Source organism: Camellia sinensis, chromosome 6 (assembly GCF_055761805.1).
Source record: "Camellia sinensis isolate YWXY chromosome 6, ASM5576180v1, whole genome shotgun sequence".
NCBI lineage: Eukaryota > Viridiplantae > Streptophyta > Magnoliopsida > Ericales > Theaceae > Camellia > Camellia sinensis.
This window is the reverse complement of record NC_138966.1, coordinates 190326093-190336275: the sequence shown is the minus strand read 5'-3', so window position 1 is coordinate 190336275 and position 10183 is coordinate 190326093.

Here is a 10183-nt window from a genome sequence, read left to right as displayed (position 1 = left end):
TGTTCCACTAATGACCTATCCAATCCAGGCAGTTCATTATAAGACCACGCAAAACAATCCTTATATTGCTTTAGGACTACTAATAACTAGTTCCTGTCAATAGGACTTAACCAAACACTGATATAAGTGGGTTGCTATACAGAACCTCCTCTTAAATTGACTTCTTCCAAGGGGTCTTGTACTTGAGCACTTACTAATGCTTCTCCTTTGACTTCTTCTTCCTTCAAAGCAACTTCTTCATTTTGTTCTGCTCCCACCTGCTCTGGTTCAAAATCTTTGATTTCTTCCTCATAGACAAAATCTGTCTATAAGGCTTCTTCTTCCTGTATTTCCTGGACTTTTGTATCAATGTCCAATGCACAAAGTCCTGGCCTTTTGTTGCTCCTGATTACAACCAACCACCATGGCTTTCTTCTCTTGTTCCTAAACCTTCTGGACTATTGACTTTATGTCCAATGCTGAAAACTTGACTAAGGCCAAGGGTCTAGCTTCTTGGTTCTTATCTTCTTGTCTACAACCTGGCATCATTGTCATCTTTGGTGACGAACTCTTCATTAGCACTCTTCTGCACTAAGTGCTTCAGGTGTGCTACTTCCTCATTAGCCGTCACTTTAGTTGTTCTATCAGGCTTCCTCAGTACACTGAGTGGTGCCACTCCTTCAGTGTATAACTTGGCCTCTGTAAAATCAACATAAGTGATAAAGGGTTGAGGGTCTGCATTGATCTCCTCTGTCTCTCCATTGCTTAGGGCTATCATTATTTTCTAACGTAGAGAAGAAGGCACACATTTGTTGGTATGGATCCAATCCTTACCAAGCAAAGCATTATACTTGGCATTACTGTCTATAACAAAGAATATTGTCATGCAATCTCTGGTTCCCACACTCAAGTTGATGGGCAGAATACCCTGAGCCATGTGCTTATCCCCAGTGAAACCAGCAATGGTTGTGGTGGTTGGGATTAATCTGGGGTTTCTTTTTCCCAATTTTTTCATGGAGGACTTCAGAAGCTGGTTCACTACTGCCCCATTGTCCACTAACACCCTATTCATTTGTATCTGTGGGGAAGTAGGTTTGGAAATACTCTGGTATCCTAATAAACGTTCCTGATCCTCTGATGGCCACCTGAAAAAGGGATTAACACTCCAGTCAGGGGTGCCGGAATTAGCACTCCGACGGACAAGTTAGTATATGTCTCTAGTTTGCTTGTAACTTAAGTTTCTTTGGTCTGTTCTCACATTCCTTTCTTTGGCTTATGTTCCTCTATTTATATTTTCTTTTGGGTCCCAGGGTCGGGCCCACTCTTGATCCATTGCACGTTTATTTATTCGCATTTTGTTCAACTGATTCTACGGCCGATTAATCTATTCGGCTTTGACATCGTCCAGGACGGAGCCGAATACAATATTTATCCTGATTATCCTCAGACCTGTATTCGGCTTTCTTGCATGTACATCAACATTATCCGGGTCCCACAATTACCCCCCAAACATCCTATTAACACTAGTTAGTCAGCATGTTTGGTTTTGAACGGCGTGTATGGTTTCGAACATGGAAAGTCAAAGAAAAAACGGCGGTTAACCTTATTTCAACGCATATGTCAGAACACACACACTTTTTAGGCATCATTACATCTTCCCACCCCTTCATACGCTTCCTTCATTTAATGCGATTTGAAACTATGTTGTCCCTTCGAATATATGTTTTTTGAATACTCAAAGCTTCTAGTCTGCCTTTCAGTATACCTCTTCCATTTCACGACCTCTGCAACTTCCTCCCGTTTCTCATTGTCTCCTCTACTTCTTGTAAGTTCTCTTCTCCTTCATTTCAAATCCCATATCCTTGTTTGTTTTTAGTTTTTTATTCTCCTTAGACTGGCTAGGATGGCAAAACATTTGAAAGACATCCTTTCTGCGGATCAAATTTCTGGTTTTCAATGCCATTTTTTCATCCCCGACGATGTCCATCTATCACTTGTGACAAACAGCACCATTGATATGGAGAGGACTGATGAAAGTACAATCATCTTTCCTCTCCTATCAATTGCTAAGGGTGGAGTTCGTTTCCCTCTTCACCCATTTTTAAGGGTCGTCCTTCACCACTGGGGTCTAATCCATTCCCAGCCTAATGTAAAATTTTTTCGAATCATAATGGGGATTATAGAGTTGAACCGACGCCTTAGGATCAATCTTGGTATACCTGCTATTCGGCATTGTTATGCCTTGGCCAAATCTTCTAGCCAGCAGGGGCGCTATTTTCTCATGGCCAAGGACACCGACCATCACTTGGTGAGTATGCTTGCCAGCTCTGGCAAGCGTGTTGACGATGTAATGGTCATTGTCCGAGGCAACTGGGAATTTGGCGAGGGTGAAGATCGCCTAGATCCCGTGCCTAGACGAAAAGGCGAACCAGGTGGCCGTATAGTTCTTTATGTGTTTTTTTTTTTGCTATATATTTACCTGGCTTTCCTTCTATTTACTTATCGTTTTATTTGTGCAAGCAACGATTTGAAGAAAGTTTTGGTTTCCACCGACAACGACATACTTGCGAAAATTAAAGTCACACTCCAGTTCTTTGGCCGTCCAAACCTTTAGAAACAATGGAGGGCGGCCCACATTCTTCTAAGATACGAGCCGACTTACTCAACATTTTCAACAGCAAACAACATTTCGATTCTGAGGAGCAAAGAGCAACTTACGGGCCTTATCTTCCCCAACTTCAAAAACCTAAGGTAGATTGGTTTGGAAGCCACCGATTTGAAGCAGGTGGAGGAACAAGTAGCCGAAGAAGTCATCGAGGAGCCGAACCAGTCGGAAGATGAAGTAGACGAGGCTCTAAACTTGGCCTTTGAAGAAGCCGGCCTCAATCCATCCAACCTTCCATCCACTTCAGGCCGAGGAGACGTCTCCTTTGAAGACATTTTTACAGACTTAGTGGACCTTCCCAGCGCGTATCCTGAGAACATGGCTGGTGAGTCGCTCACGCAGCTGGCCATGAGGAAAAATGCCGAAAGGATGGCCGCCCAAAGGAGAGCCGAGACCATCCAATCTGAAACTCCACCTGTTGTTGTCACTAAGTCTTCTCTGCCTGTTATTGTGGATGAAATGGCTCAGACTGAAACGGCCAAGACGGAACAAGTAGAACAGGGGGATCAGGAGGCCGAGCAAAGGGGGGAAAAGCGCCCCGCCGAGCGCGAAGTTGTCTCTGAGGAGGACCAAACCGATAAACAGCCGCGCATTGAGGAGTCAAACTTGGTTGTTCTGTTCACTATTCAACCAAAGATAAGGAATGTACCGATTGCTTCCGATGCGTCGGCCTTGAAAAATCCGGTCGTGGCCTTGAGCATGGCCACCTCAATTTCCCTGCCGATCGACAGAGCCACTTTCCGGGCAAAGCCTGATTTACTGTCAATTGCATTAGCTGCTTAATCAGTCTTGTTAGTACATTACTTGAGCCTTATCTGCAGGCTTTCGCCTAAATATATATATATATATATATATATTTTAATTTTTATAACTCTAATTCCTTGTTTTGCAGACGGTGGGCAGGATAGCCGAAATCAGCCACCGTCAATATAACACCATTGAACAAAACGGCTTGCTGAAAGTCGAAATTGAAAATGAAAAGAGCAAGGTTGTGGAAGCCTCTTAAAGAGTCGATTCTGAGGCAGCGAAAACGGAGGAGGAACATGCGAGAGCCGACACCGAGGCCAAAAAGGCAAAGAATTCTGACCTACTAAGGCTGGCCGCCGAAGAGAGGCCAAACGCGAGGGAAGATGCGCTCAAGTTAGCCAATGAGGTGATTGCCAAGCTGGAAGCCAATTTGGAAGAGTCAAAGAAGGCAAAGGAAATAGCCAACACCGAGATTTCCAAAGCGTTCGAAGCTGGAAAGGACACCGCCTTGGAGAACTACGTGAAGGAAGTGCCCAAGTTTGAGAATTGAGGCTTCAAACACAGCTGGCTCAAAGCCCTCACTGCCGCTAATGTGACATTGGCGCAACCGATTCCATACAAGCAGGTGGACGTTGAGCCGCTAGAGTTTGACCCTGAAGATTGATTAGGGTGATATTTTGATTTTTTTTAGGCATCTTAGATGCATAGTTTTTGTATGTTTTTGTTAGTAGATTTTCATTTCTTTACATCGATTGGAAGTTAAATGTAAGGTAATTTTTATGTGTAAAATGACTACTAGCTGTATTAATGAAAATTTCCTATGCTTTTCTGTCTACTACATATACTATCTGCTTTCAATTTATTAATAAAAATTTTCTACGCTTTTGTCTGCTGCATATGAGTAAATTAAACATCCGATCAAAATGTCTTTGCTATTTAGCCGCATAAGTTAACGAATCGACAGTTAACAATCTAGTAGGATGTAAGATCAAATTAAACATCCTATGCAATTTAGCCGAATAAATTAATGAATCGGCCATTAACAATTTGGTAAGATATGAGATCATGAATAAATTAGACATTCGATAAAATAATGAGTAAATTGGCGCAAAGCCTTGACATTTGGCCGATTAGATTAATGAATCTGCCCTTGCCCCAGCTAATGAATGAACTGGAACACCGAATACTGGTGGTTCATGGAGTGGCTGGGGCACATGAACTTATCGGTGCAAGGCATAGACATTTGGCCAATTAGATTAGTGAATCTATTTAGCCGATTAGATTAATGAATCTACACCTGCCCTTGCCCCAGCTAATGAATGAACTGGAATGCCGAATACCGACGGTTCATGGAGTGGCTGGGGCACATGAACTTATCGGCGCAAGGCCTCGACATTTGGCCGATTAGATTAATGAATCTATTTAGCCGATTAGATTAATGAATCTGCCCTTGCCCCAGCTAATGAATGAACTGAAACACCGAATACCGGTGGTTCATGGAGTGGCTGGGGCATATGAACTTATCGGCGCAAGGCCTCGACATTTGGCCGATTAGATTAATGAATCTATTTAGCCGATTATATTAATGAATCTGCCCTTGCCCCAGCTAATGAATGAACTGGAACACCGAATATAAGGTTTGGAATTTAAGGTTTTGAAATTTAGCTTTGATGAGATAGCCTCAGGAGTACTGCACCCGTAATGAATAAATGGGGTGGGGGCTACGTGGGCGGAGGTTCCATTGTTGCGTTCAAATCCAACAAATTGGGAGAGAAAAAAAGCAATGTGGATGACTGTGGATGGCCAAAAGACTATTCTTCAATAGCAGAGGGAAAGGTAGGACGCTGGCAGAACTGGACGCAGAGATAAATCAAGGTAGTAAGACTACGCGCACGGGGAGTAGGACGTCGAGGGAGCATGAGAAATGCCAATCCCCACGTCGTCGGAGTAGGTCACCCAGAAAGGAAAAACAGCAACGTGGTAACTCCCCTCTACCACGCTCGAGAGGAGAAACCAATGCGACACCGCGCCCATTAAGTTTCTCAGTTTTTGTGGAGAACAAACCGATGACGGAAGCGGATTCGATTGTTCGCGACCCAACTGTAGCAGTCGAGTTCGCTGGACAGATTTTTCTGCCAGAAGTTCAACAGTCCATGGTCGGGCGGGCTGATTATGAAGTTTTTCGCGAGGGCGTCCATGGAGCAGTAAAGGGTTTGTATACCTCCTATGAAATTGGCATGCGTCTTCGTGCTGCTCAAAGAGAGATAGAGCAAAGGGATGCTCATATTCAGAGCTTGCAAACCTGCATGGAGAAGGCCAAAAATGAGCTGAAGAGGGCAAATGCCACTGAGACTTGCTCTGCGAATAAAGTGAATCCGATTGTCGCGGAGAGAGTAGACCGCCGAGTTTTGCATCACACGATTGCCGACCGAGAAACGGTGAGTCTGGTCATATTAGAATCTGCGAAGGCCAGTTCCTATGAAAAAGGAGTCTATGACGGGCGAAAAAATGGAATAGAGAAGACAAAGGAAAAACTAGCCGAGGAAGTCTGTCGATACGAAAATCGCGGATTTAAGCATGGATGGATCAAGGCTCTCCAAGCCGTGGGAGTTGATCCGGCTTCACCCTTGTATCAGAGTTATACTTTTCCATTTGAGGCCTTCAAGGCCGAGAAGACTGACAATGAGGACGGAGCTGAATAACTTTTATGAATATTGTTCCTTAAATCATGTACTCTAAATTTTTTTTTTAATGTGAATCATGTACTCTAATTGATCCACTTGAATAAAACATTTTATTCTAAATGACTATGTTATTTCGATCAATGCTTGTAGATTAAATTGCATCTATTACTTCGATTGTGTTTACGCTTGTCAATCATATCCATCAAAGGAGCTCCGAATTTGGAGGATTATTCGGCCCAAACAGGTTATTCACAATGGCCGCTCTGAATTCGGATGCTTTTGATGTTGGTCATATGTGATTTCCATATGTTGGCGAATCGTGTTATTCACGAAGGCCGCTCCGACTTCAAAGGCTTAATCAGCCCAATCATGTTTTCCACTAAGGGCGCTCCAAATTCGGAGGCTTTTGTGTATAGGCTAATCGTGATTTCCACGAAGGGCGCTCCGAATTCGGAGGCTTTTGATGGCCAATCGTGATTTTCACGAAAGGCGCTCCGAATTTGGGACTTTCACCTTGGACACTCCGGGAGGGAATATGTACATTTAATGTCATTGTTGTATAACGAGAGAGAATATGTATATTTAATTATTCATCATTTCATCCAAGGATGAAATATTATTTGTAAATGGACTTAATAAATGAATATTGGTAAGGTTTTCCAAGTAATAAAATACGGGGCGTTACAACATGGTATCAAGGCGAACCGGGTTTGAATACCTTGGCTCATGGGAAGCGGTTTTGACCACAGTTGGGTTTACCTCGGGATTGTGAGCGACGTTTGCATTCTATGTGATAACGTGCTTATGTGCTAAGATATTATATGTTTATGTGGGCATGGGGTTGAGCCTCGAGGATGTTGTGTCGGGTCCAGAAATTTTCTTAGAAATCTTATTGGAAATGCGCCTAATCAACGTGATTTCTACTTAGAGGTCTAAAAGGATTTCTAGAACGACTAACCATCTTCGTAGTGGCAACTTGTTATTTGTTATGTGGTTATGTGATTTCATGCTACTTGATGTGCATATGTTGAGTTTTGTATTGGAACATGAGGGTGTATCTCAGTGAGAGGTGTTGATGCTAAACGTTATGAATGGAATATATGTGGCCTTTTATGATTGTGAAATTGTTCAATTCAGGTGATTATGTGTGGAGTTAGTCTTGAACCTTGGCTCGTATACCCTTGTGTGTATTTTAAAAGAGGCCTGGCCTCGACAAGGTAGGGTTGTGAATGGTGGTAAGGTTGTGAATGGTGGTAAGGGGTGTATTTCCCAAGAGAGATTGACTATTTTGAGATTTGGTTGTAAAATCCATAATGTACGAACTATGCAAGGTTTAAAGATGAGATTTGGAACGGACAATATTCATAATTGTTGTTGCCTTTATGTATTTAATTATTCTGTCCCTGGGTGTTGTAACACCCTCAAAATATGGTTAAAAACAATCATCCACAAGATCCATAAATAATAAAAGAAACATTATATTTACATTCATTAGAATGTTCCTTACAAAAGATGTTATATGTTAACAAACAAAATAAATGCCCTACGGGCTTACACCTTTCCAAGTATAACTTGGATATAATAAAAGAAAAGTCCTAACTCCTTTACATATAAAGCCCTTGGCTTGAATTACATACACCCAAAGGTGTAACAACAAAAGAAGCCCTCAGCCTCTAAACCTCCCAAACTATGATCTTGGAGGCGGCATGTCACCTGTACCTGGAAATGGTGTCCCAAGTGGGGTGAGCCAATGCCCAGTAGAGATATGCTAAACATTAAATGAGAATTAACTAAAACATTAGCATCCGATAAATGTTTAACACATGGAACACAAGTACATCATTTCCTCTCCATAATTAGTCAATGCTTGCATTATGATTAATCCACTTCCCATTACTTATCTAAATCAATTCATTGACATAGCTCAATATTAATTAAATAGTTTAAAATGAGACTGCAACTCATATAACAATACTTCAATAACAAACATCATAGACATCATTCAACACTTCTAATAACTTGTCATTTTACAGAATTACGTCCGAAGGAACCGGCACCCAAATGTAAATAAGCTTTCAGGACTTTCACCCTGAATACTCCGACCAACTTAATTATCCATGGAGTCCATCCCTTATCTCCTCCCAAACAATAGAGTACATCCCCTATCTCCTCCCAAATAAGCTACATATACAATGTATTTAAACACGTTGTCATACACAATGACCAATTCAATCACAATCCAACCGTCATATTCAATGACATAATCCAATTGATTAGTTTCAATTTATCTAATCATCATGCAGTTTCTACAACAATCTTGGTTATCCTCCACCGATAGCCCAAACAGATAAATAAATTTCTCAACAGATGATTTATCACATTTTCTATAGGTGAGTGATTCATCAATCCAACTACACCATTTAATCACAATTTCCTCAAATTTCATGATTTTCAAACCAATTTCATATTTCCAAATCAATTTCATAAATACACCAATAATTCCCTTAATTCAATTAGGGCATTTTTTCCCCCTTTCCTCAAATAGTGCACCCAAGGCCAAATCTCACCCAGTATATACACTTAACCCATATTCAAGGTCTTACATACCCATTAGGAGCCCACATAAGAAAACCCCTCTTTCATAATCTCAAACTCAAACCCTAACTTTACCCAAACCAACCAGTTATACAACATGATCAATGCTTATGTTAAAGCTCATAAAAATGAGTAGATTATCCCTACCTCAAGAAGAGAAGACAAGCTAAGCAAGAGATAAACTCCAAAGATAACGAGATAAACTTCTACTCGGATGGAAATGGAGATCTTGAAGAGCTCAAGCTTTTTAATAAAGACCCAAGGGTGTAAAGATCACTTGATCTAGGCTAAAATGAAGAGAGAGAGGGTATTTTGGAGTGAGAGACTCTCAACTTAGGGTTTTGGAAGGTTTGAGAGAGACAAATGACAGAAAAAGTGATTTAAAAAGTCACTTTAGCGATTTGATATATGCGCAGTCCGCTCGAGCAGAGAGTTCGATGCTCAAGCATCAAACACAAACATTCGACCTGCTCGAGCGCAATAAAGGCAACTTGAGCACCAAGACACAACAACAAAGCACTACCCGCTCAAGCGTAGAATACACTCGTCCAGTATTTTACAGATTTCAGACAACCGCTCGAGCGCCAAAGGGGACGCTCGAGCTCAGACCTGCTCGAGCGTAATAAACTCCACTCGAGCGTAAAAAACACTTCTGCAGTATGTTTGCAGACGCACAAGGTACTGAAGGAGTGTAAACCCCGCTCGAGCGCAAAAGGACCCGCTCGAGCGGAAAACCAAAATTCTGGACAAAAAGGTTCTAGACCAATTAGCAACCAACTTGTTCTAAACACGCCCAAGACATTCCAAAACTCAAATTCAAAAAGTAAGAGGAGGAAAAAGGCATAAACAACAACATTAAACCACAAGACCCGAGTTCAAAATACCATAAGAGCCGAGTTAAAATCCGGGATCACTATAACCTTCCCCCCTTAAAGAATTTCACCCTTGACAAATTAAGCTCAAAATCTACGTTTGGTCATTGCCAACCATGTTATTCTTACAAAATCCAATACCATGACCCATCCTCCGGCCATTCATTCCCACCGACTCGATACACGAGCCCCATATTGAAATGAAATTCATAATTTCCAAAACATTAACAATGTTTAATAAAAATTCAAATTTTCGAGAAGTGTACATGGCATATACAATGCTCCCTAGGTAACACAATACACGTGATATTCCATATTCCCAAACATATGCAATGTTTACAATAAACTCATGTTTCCAAGATGTCCATAACATATACAATGTTGTCATAATTTAAACATATACAATGTTCATACTTTTCTTTAGCAACAATTATTATCTCAATACAAAGTCATACATTAGCAAACAAGTTTGGATATTTCTCTCAGACTCCCAATTCACGCTCCCAAGTTGCTTCCTCAACTCCATGATGTTTCCACAATACCTTGACTAAGGGAATTGTCTTGCCTCACAAGACTTGGTCCCGTCTATCCAAGACCCTCATCGGTCTCTCCTTATACGAAGCATCCTCATCTACTTCTAA